Source organism: Desmodus rotundus, chromosome 6 (genome assembly GCF_022682495.2).
Source record: "Desmodus rotundus isolate HL8 chromosome 6, HLdesRot8A.1, whole genome shotgun sequence".
Classification (NCBI taxonomy): Eukaryota; Metazoa; Chordata; class Mammalia; order Chiroptera; family Phyllostomidae; genus Desmodus; species Desmodus rotundus.
Genome location: NC_071392.1, coordinates 40049650 through 40061443, shown reverse-complemented (window position 1 = coordinate 40061443; position 11794 = coordinate 40049650). Strand labels below are relative to the sequence as shown.

At 36.8% G+C, this 11794-nt stretch overlaps 1 pseudogene; it reads right to left on the bottom strand.

The window, feature by feature from the left end:
• Positions 1-8467: 8467 nt before the first annotated feature.
• Positions 8468-9247, bottom strand: LOC112301995 (small ribosomal subunit protein eS6-like; annotated as a pseudogene).
• Between the last annotated feature and the right edge of the window lie 2547 nt (positions 9248-11794).

The following is an 11794-nucleotide window of genomic DNA, read 5'->3' as shown; positions in this document are numbered from 1 at the left end:
ACGAATCTAAAAATAAGCTTTCCAAGGCTTACATCTATCCCTACTAAATCTGGGACCAATGATGTCATACATTGCTAGAAGCAAAGGAGAAAATATCCAATTTCTTTTTTAAATGTTGACCAAATACTTTATAGATTTTTTCTTCATCCCTTCCTGTAAACCTTTTAGTTAAACTAGTACAGCTGTATGAAAAATCAGATTTAAAGTTTTCAAATGTTTCCTTGGTCTTGAAACTGGTGTCTCAGTAGACTTTCCAGCAGAAAGGTGCATTGGATCATTATAGCCTGTTTTCTTACCACATTTTTTAACCATAACAGATGGCCCAAGATAAGGAGCACATTTTGTTTATTAGGACATATATGGGATTTAAAAAACAACATATTTTCACCTTATCAGTATCAAGGTAAGCAAAATAGGTTGTTTAGAAGATAATTTCATACCACTTCAATGAACAATGATAGAAGGTTAAATGAAACACTTAAACGTGGCAGGCTTCTATCAATGAAATGGATGCTTACAAAATGAGAAGAGATATGTAATGGTGAAGAAAATTAGTGTGTCAGCTTAGTAGAGCTATCAATCCAGGCATAATTCTATGATAAATAAACTTGACATATGATAGTAACCTTCAGTGTACACACTATAATCTGGTCTTATTGGAACACACACATCAGTAGAAGCCACGTTTATTGATTAGGGAGAAATGAGGCATTACAGAATCTGAAACAGAATCTCAACCGCTCAAGAGAAGAATGGGTTTAGCAAAAAACACAGCACCTGCTACATTTTACCAAGTAAGATTTAGGGATTTTTTTTTCTTTTAACTCTAAGATGAGGACATGGACTTGGGAGAATACCTCAGAATTATAAACATAGCTCTAAGATGAAAGGTCTTAAAGGTATGTCACAAATTATAAAAATCTAATTCATGAAAAACAAATAGGAAGTATGGGCAACATACAAAGAATTTGATTGCACTCCTCCAGCTGTGAGTGGATGAGGGTATCTGAGTGTAAAACTGTGCCTTGGGCTACAGAGATACTCCTATTTGGGAAAGGAATTTTTCATAATGAAACAACAGCTTTTGATACTGTATTCTAGCTTCTGACTTAGTTTATGCAGGCATTATTTATGCTAACGGCATGATTCAAATGAGACATTTTCCCATAGAGTGAAGATCAAGAATCCCCACACAAATAATGTGCACTTCACCATTTTAATAACAAGATACTCATTTCAATATGTGAGGCAAAAATGCATGTAATTATAACTTGTTAAGCATATTTCAATCTTTTTAAATACCAAACTATATCAAAGCAGATAATTTTCTTTAAAACAACAAAAGGCTAGAATATCAACAAGAAAATAACTATATATAACAATAATAATAAAATAAAGGAGAAGAGACATCGTATTTGCTGACTGTTTAATGTGGGCCACTTGACTTTTATTTTCTGGTCCAACATGCAAAGATCTTGGAAGTCATCCAGGTAGCAGGTTGACCTGTAGGAAAAAAACCAATGGGCAGATATAGCGAACCACACTTACTTGAGACAAAAGCCTGGGAGCAGATCCCCACAACTGGAGCCCGTATCAGTGGGAAGACTTTAAACTATTCAATGAATTTCTGGAGGGACAGTGAGAGTTAAAAACTAAGTCCGGGCTCAGTCTTGGTGCAAGAGGGGGTGGGCGACCACACTTTCAGGGTTTTTACTTTCAGTTGCCCTATCAGGTTCCAACTGAGAAAATATTCCCTCATGCTTCCAGCAGAGGGAAGGGAAAAGTAACTATTTTGTAGTATTTCCAGACCTCTCTGTCTGAACAAAGTCTGGCCCCAAGGGAACTACCTTACCAGAACCTAGATGAATGGAGTTTTACTAGAGTATACCCAATCTGGGAGAGAGGAAATACCAAACTCAAGCCTAGTCTAACCCCTGATATAGGGGAAGAGAGATACCCATCTCAAGTTCACTAAAAGAATGAGACCTAACCATGGGACTACAGATCACTTTCCCTCTCTCCAACTCTGCCACCTTATCAACAGAACTCCTGTGTAGTAACGAAATACAGCTAAAGTACTTTAAACTTCAGACCCTATTTAAAGGGTCTCTAGGAAAGTCCAAAACCACATAGGAGTTAAAAACATGGAAACTAAATGAAATTTTAGCCTCTGAAACTACAGCTATAGCAAACATAAATACAACCAAACTTAGAAGACGGCAAAGCTCATGATACCACCTCAGTTCCTTTTACCTGATAGTCATGTCTGGCATCCCACAAAAATAACAATTTTTGGTAAAAAAAAAAAAAAGTTAAAAACAAAAAGCACTCTGTGGAGGCAAAGCAAGCATCAGAACCAAAACCAGATGTAGCACATATTTTGAAATTATTACACTGTAAATTTTTAAAACTATGATTCATATGCTAAGGGCTCTACTGGAAAAAAAGTGGAAAACATGAAAGAACAGATAGGTAATATATGCAGGGAGATGAAAATTCTAAGAAAGAATTGAAAGGAAATGCTAGAAATCAAAAGATTGTAACAAATGAAAAATCCTTTGATGGGCTCCTCTGAAGACTGGTCACAGCTGAGGAAAGAAATCAGTGACTTTGAGGATATGTCCATAGAAACCTCCAGAACTGAAATGCAGAGAGGAAGGAAGAAAAAGATGCGGCAGAATATCCAGTAACTGTGGAATAATTTAAAAAGGTATAACATATGAATGATGGAAATAGCAGATATAGAGGAAAGAAGTAGCAGATATTCCTTACATAAGAATGACTGAAAAGTTTTTAAAATTAGTGACAGACACCAAGTCACAGGTACAAGAAGTCAGGGAACACGAAGAAAAATAAATAACAAAAAAATTTGCACATACATCATATTCAAATTTAAAAAGTCAAAGACTTTTAAAGAAGTCACAGGAAAAAAACTATGTGACTTACAGAGGGACAGGAATAAGAATTACATTGAACATCTCTTCAGAAACTGTAAAAGCTATGCAGGCAAGAGAATGGAGTGGAATATTTAAGGTATCCAACAATATTATTCTTCCAAAGTGAGAGAGTACTTTGGTAATTATGATTTGTTGATGTCGGCTCATCAGTGGTGACAAACGCACCAGTGCTGTGGGAGACCATGGTAATGGAGGAGGCTATGCGTGTTTGGGAACAGTGGGTATTTGGGAAATCTCTGTACTTCCCCTCAATTTTGCTGTAAAGCTAAATTTGCTAAAAATTGTCTTTTTAAAAAATTATATATTTTAAACTTAAGAAATGAAGCAGAAATACCTTCTCAGGCAAACAAAAGTCCAGAAAATTTGTTACCAACAGACTTGCCTTGCAAGGAATGTTAAAAAGTTATTCAAAAAGGAGGCAAATCATATAGGTCAGAGGCTCTAATCTACATAAAGAGTTTTAGAAAAGTAAGTGAAGCTAAAATATTTTATTTTTCTGTGCTTAGTTGATCTAACAGATAAGTTTATTCAAAATAATAACCATGTATAGCTTATGGATAAGTGAAACAAATAACAGACACGTTAAAAGGAATAGGGGAAGGAAGGGAAACACTCTGTTAAAGTTACATGCATTAACCACTAAACAATATGGTATTTTTAAAAAGTGAATTTATTTATCTATTTATTTGTCTTAAAAAATTATTCTGTAGGTTTAATCATTTTTATACATACTATATAAATTAGAAATGTTAGTTCTAATCGTTTACAAGTGGATTTCTCACAAATTTCTTTTATTTATTTTTATTCAGTTACAATTGTCTGCATTTTCTCCCCATCCCTCCACCCGGCCCCAGCCAGTCCCACCTCCCTCCCCACCTCTATCCTCCCCCTTGATTTTGTCCTTGTGTCCTTTATAGTAGCTCCTATAGACCCCTCCCCCCACTAACCCCTCCCCACTCCCCTCTGGCTATTGTTACATTGTTCTTAATTTCAATGTCTCTGGTTAAGTGAATTTAAATTAATTGCACATGTATGTTGCAAACTGTTGGGCAAGCATGGGCCATTTTACATAGTTTAACTCACATAATTCAATCAATCCTGTGTAGTAAATACTCATATTCTACTGTAAACGTAAAAACTAAATATACAGGGTCCAGCAGAAGTAAGGCCTGTTGAGTGTGGTTGGTAGGGTAATAATATGGGTGTAATAATGTGTAGTTTTAATTTGAACATTTCACTTAACATGTTATATGGTGTGCTTGAGTGTGATAACGTTATGTTACAGAATTACATGCTTATGATTTTGTAATAAAAGATTTCATAATAAAAAAGGGGCATTATTTGTGCTGGACCCTGTAGTTTAGAAAAACAAACTAAATTTTTGTAGGTGAGAAAATTAAGGCTCATAAACATTAGTTAAATCATGTGACTAAACTGGAAGGCCTCATTTTAACCCACTTCCATCAGCTTTCAAACCTTATAATTTCCACCACAGGTTCATGAGGCCTCTCATTTGTGAACTATCTTTAAAGGATTAAGGAGCAAACTCATAACTAAATGATCAAAGAAAATTAAAGCAAAAAAATAGATAATTCTTTCTTAAAATGATATTAATATAAGAAATACGTTTGAAAGTAGCAAATCTGCTTGTTAAATCTACCTTAATAATGGGTAATGATGGAAAATACATACTAAAAAATTCTAATTATTTGCAGTCCTGGGTTAGTCCTATTATCTAAAAACTTAAAGGTATAAATCATCAAATGGTGATGTCCTCCACTCTCATAGAGAGGCATCCAAATCTTACCTCCAAAGCCAATTCAAAGATTTATTTTCTCCTTCAATAAGTCTTTATTCACCACATACGGCATGCCCTGAATGAGAAATCTCTCTGGTATGTCTGTACCAGACCAGCTCTAATTCTTAGAAATGTTACATTAAAAAGTTTCCCTTATTAGTCCTAATTCCGCTTTTCAAATGAAAACCAGTATTTTTGCTACATGATAGCCTTGGACATATTTGAACTGGCTCATGATTTGTCTGGATAAACATTCCTATGCTTTTTCTTTGAGGATGAGGGTGGGGGGTCTCATGACTTGCATTTTTCTACCTGTCACCCTGAGGAATAGTTCCAGATAGGTGACCCATGCTTACTAATATATATATTATATATATATATTATATATATGCATATGTATAACACATATATGTACATATACATATATTTGCCCACACATAGTTTAAAAAATTAATTGCCAATATTACAAATCAATACATATCACATATTTTTGGAAAATATGTGAAGTTCCCAAGATCAAATTCCTTGGAGCGGGCGCCCCTTCACCAGGGCATTGCACTGCCCAGGTCCCCACACCCCTTCACCAGTTTTTGTTGCCCGAGGCAGGCAAGTGGCAGTTGCCATCTTACTCTTTCTCTCTGTTTCTTCCCTCCCTCCCTCCTTCCATCTTTCAATTCTGGGTTAGTTCCATTCCTTTATTTTGCATGCCCAGCATCCTAGGCAATTAAATTTGTTGCTAAACTACATGTCACTGTCCCTCATAAAACTTTATGTTGAGAACTAAGCGTAATACAGCATTTTTTAGACCAGTTTTTTACCATGATGCTATATTCTTACATGAAGATAGCAACTGAATTACATTTCTAAGTATTCAAAATAAGCTTATACTGCATTCACAGTCAAGTAAAACACTCAGGCTGAAGCAGGTATCTCCACACAGCTGGGTTTCCTTGAAAACTACCTGCAGGATCAAGGCTCCCTGCAGCCTAGAGGGGCGTTTGGAGCTCTAGTGAACTGTGACAGTATTCATCCTGTCACTCCTGCAGTCACCCAAAGCCGTGTTCTGATAACTCACATTTACCTTGCGACATTCTGCAAACATCTACAAAAGGCCCTTGCAGTATTCATGTTTTCCAACTGTGGCTTCCTTTCAGTTACCATCAACCTACATGTTGTTTGCTTTAGCAGTACCCTGTGTTGTATCTGAATTTTTGAACCGAGGTGTAGAACTTTGTGTCCCGACTATGTTCACCCCAATGGATATAGCCTTTGACTTTGTTTTTAAATGCCTTTTCAGATTTAAGTCATTCAAAATATGATATAAGCATTCTAATTTTAAGAGCTTCTGAGAAATTGATAATTTTATTTATCTACAAAGTAACTGAAGAAAACTTTGAATGAGTCAAATGTAGAGACTGTGGATCATTTCTATAGATGATTCTCTGAGTTAATACATTTCTTGAGTTATCGTGTCACTAGGCCTTGGGCTTTAGCCTTTCCCCTTCTTATTGTAACATTGATGTTTTTACTGGTTGGTTAATATTCAATAAATAAATGTAGGTTCTGGCATTAAACATTCTGAGTTAACATTTCTTCTTTACCAATACAGTACAAGTAGTCCAGGTAGAAATGATAGCAATGTATCAAATAATATTATTTATAAAATATATTATTTGATATATTAAATATATAACACAATAAATGTATATGTATATTTATATAATATACAAGATATAAAATGTATAAAATATAAAATATTTATAGATATATTATTTATTATATACTTATTGTCACACTTTATGTATATTATATTTATAAATACATAAGTAGATATATATGTATAATTGTATGTAATAACATAATATAGCCCTGGCTGGTGTGGCTCAGTGGATTAAGCTCTGGCCCATGAACAGACAGGTCCCTGGTCAGGGCACATGCCTGGGTTTCAGGTCAGGTTCCCGGCTGGGAGTGGGCAAGAGGCAGCCAGTTCATGTCTCACACATTGTTTCTCTCCCTCTCTTTCTCCCTCCCTTCCCCTCTCTCTACAAATAAATAAAAATATATATTATTATGTATAATATATATTTATATATAACAATATATTATATACAGTATATAACTATATTTAATATTTGAATGTAGAATCCACAGAACTTGGCTAATTCAAAATGAGGGTAGAAAGACAAAAAAGCAGACCCTTGTCTGGCTCCTGAGTCTGTGATATGTGACAGAGGATATGGAGCTCACAGAGGATGGGACTTAGGAAGGAGCAAGCCAATAAATGATATTTTAGATACATGGTGTACAGGGTACTGTGGGCTGTCCAGGTATAGATATATAAAACACAGATATATTAATCTGCAACTCTAGAATGTCTGTAGAGGAGAAAAAGATCTGGAATACAATTTTAAACAAGCATGCTGTGTAGTCCAAAAAAATGAACTTGCCCAGAGGAATAGGCAGATGAGAAAGGGGAACATGCAGAAGAAAGAATATTGGGGAACATCATAGGAATTGTTTAAATTGTGATATTAACTGGCTCACTGGATAAATAATATTCAAAAAGAAACAACTCCATGCCACTCCACAAAAAATGTCAGATTCAAATGATTTCATGGGGAAAATTTCACAAACATTAAACTTTCCAAAGCATACACCAGTGAATTTTTACCAGGAAGTGATTTGATTTTTTTTTTTTTTTTTTTTTTTTTGCCCCTAGACATTTGTCAATGTCTGGAGATATTTTTGATTGTTACATCTGGGCAAAGTGGTGGAGGAGTGTACTGCTGGCCTCTGGAAGGCGCAGGCCAGAAATGCTGCTAAACACCCTATGTGCACAGGACAGGCTCCGCAGCAAAAAGTTATTGGCTCCAAATGTCCAGACATTTTTCTGGCCAAACTTAAGAAACCTGGCCAGAAAAAAAAAAAAAAACACATTTTTAAAAAAAAATCATATTCTTAGTTCACATTTTAAGACAAATGATATTGCAAACTGAGAAACTGTCAAAGATGGATACAATAAAATAATGAACAAAGATTGTCCATGTAATGACATCGATAAAATATCAGCAAATCCAATATTCTTATTAAAAGACTCTACCATGACAGAGGCGGCTTTATTTCAGGAGTTCAAAAATGATTGGACAAAAGCAAACCTGGTAATAATATCTAATTTCAAAAAATAATGTAGTAAAACTGCATCTCAACATATCCTAAACATTGTTTTATAAAATTCAATATCCAACCCTAATTTAAAAAATAATAATTCCAGCCTAGTGATTGAAAGACTCTTTCTTATCATGGTAAAAAGTATATATTATAAAAAAATTACATTGAACAGTGAACTCTTAGAATTAAAAAGAAAAAAAGTATGACAATCACCACTGTATTGGGCTATACTTTATCATGTAATAAGATAAAATCAATAACATAGATTTTAGAATGGAAGAAACAAAGTAATCACATACATAAATATTTTTAAATGCTTAGAGAGTTCAAGAAAAAGGAAAATATTCAAATTGTTGAAAGAAAATTTTATTAAAGCAAGATAGAAAATTTTATTAAAGTTTTATTAACTTATTTAATACCAGGAACTATCAACTCATCATCAAGAGTTAAACTAGTCATTCTATTCACTTTAATAATAGTGATAATAAACCTAAGATAGAGGCTTTTTTTGCTATCTGCTACCTCTTTTTTTTTTATGTTTATCCTTATTTATTTGTTACTCTTAGAAGACCTCATTTTTGGCTGGACTCAGACTTAGAGGTAGAAGCTCTCAGAGAGGACAGCCTACGTCTCTTGGCAATTTGTTCCTGGCGGTTTTCTTTGGCCTCCTTCATCCTCTTAGCCAATAGTTTAGCATACTCTGCAGCCTCTTCCTTATTTTTCTTAGTACGCTGCTTCTTCAGAGCAATACGCCTACGTTTGTGTTGCAGGACACGTGGAGTAACAAGATGCTGAATCTTAGGTGCTTTGGTTCTAGGTTTCTTCCCTTCCTTGTTTAGGGGCTTTCTCACAACATATTGGCGGACATCATCTTCTTTAGAGAGGTTGAAAAGTTTGCGGATTCTGCTAGCTCTTTGGGCCCCCAGGCGCCGAGGCACAGTAGTATCAGTGAGACCAGGAATATCTTTCTCCCCTTTTTTTACAATGACCAAGTTGAGAACACTGAGATTGGCATCCACAATGCAACCCCGAACTGATTTGCGCTTTCACTCTTCAGTCCTCCTTGGTCTGTAACAGGAATGCCCCTTGCTCAGCAACAGGCGGACACGGCCATGGGTCAAGACACCCTGCTTCATGGGGAAACCTTGTTTGTCGTTCCCACCACTGATTCGAACCACGTAACCCTTCCTCTTCACCCAGAGCGTCAGCAGCAACTTCTGTGGCCACACGCTTCTCATGAAAAGTACGAAGTTTGCGTTCATCATCCACTTCAATGAGTTTCTGACAGCCAGTGGCTGGGAAAGAGATGTTCAGCTTCATCTTGAAGCCCTATCCGCTACCTCTTTCTCCTCTTTTCTATAGCAACCTCACAGTTTTGGTGGGGAACTGAAGATGCCCATTACATGCTGCAGTCTAGATCCCCAGACCTACTCTGGCCATCTGTTCTTTACGAATCCGTTATTATTTTTCTTTGTTTCTAGATACACCCTATCAAGCTTTAATTGATTTAAAATTGTTTGTTGGGGTAGTTTATTGCTTTTGACCAAAGAACTAAAAAACTGATAGGTGGAGGACCAAAAGAAAGAAACTTTCAATCAAAAAAGCCAAAAAAAAAGAGCAACATACACCTAATGAGCATTAGGTGGGCATATATTGTTCGTGGGAGGGGAGACCCAATTAGTAAAGATGTAAGTTTTCTCACAAATTAATAATCATAATTCTATATAATCACTATTATAACATTGCAGGCGTGACTTTTTACTAATTAATACTATATTTTACTTCAAAAACAAATGAAAGAAAATGGTGCAGTTTTACAAGTACAATTCAATGGATTCTTTCCTCAGATAATAAAAACAAAATAAATAAGCCTTGTCTATTGTAGGAAAGAGCAAGAATAAACACATAAATGAACAGATATGAAAGAAATTCTGGCAGTAACTTTACCTACGATACAATTCTAATTGAAAGCCAGTAAGAAATTATTCCAACAAAATTATACCCTTTTTCCAGTATCAAAGACAAACACATACACAAACAAACATTCAAATTCCAACTTGAGCAACATTTTTATGTGTAAAGTATAAAACCAGAATTTTAAGAAAAATGTAACTATTTTTATCACCTTGACGTTAGGTTAGAAAAAGAAACCCAGACCAGACACCATGAAGGGAAGGACTGATATAATCTGTTTACATAAAAATGTAAAAACAAACTCACCATACAACAAAAGTCACAGTAAACAAAATTTAAAAATATATTTTACCTCATTAATAATCAAAAAACCACAAACAACCAATCAAATTTAAAGGACTGAAGGGACCTAGTAAGAAGGGGACTTTAAACAGTGTAGATTAAGATCAGTATATTTCTGAAGGGCAATTTAGTAAAAAGATTTAAATTCTGAGTGCACCGCAATTTCTACTCAGCAAATTTACTTCTAAGAATTTATTTAAAAATAATTTGACCCATCAAGATGGTGGTGTAGGTAAACTTGGTACTTGCAACCTCCCATGCCACATCAAAAATACTACTCAATTGTAGAAAAGCCATCATTCAGAACTACTTTAACTCTAGTTACAACTAAGGATACAAACAAGAAGCCACATAGAGATGGCAAAAAGGGCGGAGACACAGATCCAGCTGGTCTCACACCTACAGGTGGCAGATAGAAATTGGGAGGGATATTTCAGCTGAGGAGATCCCCCCTGAGAAGCAAGGGGTCCCAGCCCCACACCAGGCCCCCTAGCCCAGGATTCTAGTACCAGTTAGAAAAGTCCCCATGACTTCTGGCTGTAAAACCCAGCTTGGATTTTGGTTGAGTGAGATGGTGGTCTTCTGGAGTCCCAGGCAGTTCCTCTTAAAGCACCAGCACAGGAACTTACTGGAACTCTTTCTGAATTTCAGTGCTGAGGCAGCAGCTCAAAGGGAACCAGGGGCACAGGAGAGGAACTGAAGTGTCTGGCATCAGGGTGAGAGCTAGAGGGGCAGCTTTCTTACAGACAGAAGTGTTGGCAGAGACCATTGTTCCTTTTCTGAGCCCTCCCCCCACAGAGCTGGCAGGCAGTCACTATATCTGAGTCTCCATCAACCTGGCTTATACTGGTAGCCCCACTCTGGTGATTCCCTGAGACCTTGACCTACCAACTTCTGAGCCCACAAACTGTTTCCATACAAATGTCCTATCTTGGCTCCAGCTTCAGACTTTCCTAAAATATCTCAAACAAGCAGCATCAGGCTTCTCCAGCCCAGCACTAGCAGCAGCTGGCCTTGGTTCACAGTCTGGCCTCTCCTGGGCACCTGGGCACCTCCAAGCCCAGCAAAAGTAGCAGCCATCCACAGATTACTTTGTATCACCTAAGTCTCAGACCTGGTCCCCCAACTGAGAGCACCAGAGCTAGGAAAAGATGCCTATATAGCATCAGGCAGTGAAAAGCAGGGGGCTTTTAGCTGCCAGGGAGAGGTGGAGTCCACTGGAGGCACATGACCCTCTTAAAAGAACAACATGCAAAATTCCATTCAGAGCCACTTACCCTAGGCTCCAGCAGAGGAATGGTGGTACAGACTGGAGTCTCCTGAGAAGGGTCTGAGGTTTGTGTCTCTTGGGAGATGTGTCGGGGACAGCCACCAGGATCCTAGTGCTGATTCAAAGCGGTAGATACCTTTTTGGGTACAGTAATCCCCTCTGAGTGATGTCAGCCTAAGGGCAATTACCTTACCTTTAGGTATGTCTCACACCCCACCCTTAGGAATTTCATTCACCTCACGAGAGGAGCCAACAGCCTGTTTGATGCTGACCTGAGCTAGGGTGCTTCCTTGGGGGCTCAGAACCAACAAGCCAAGTGGCCATTGCCAGACAATTTTGGAGCTA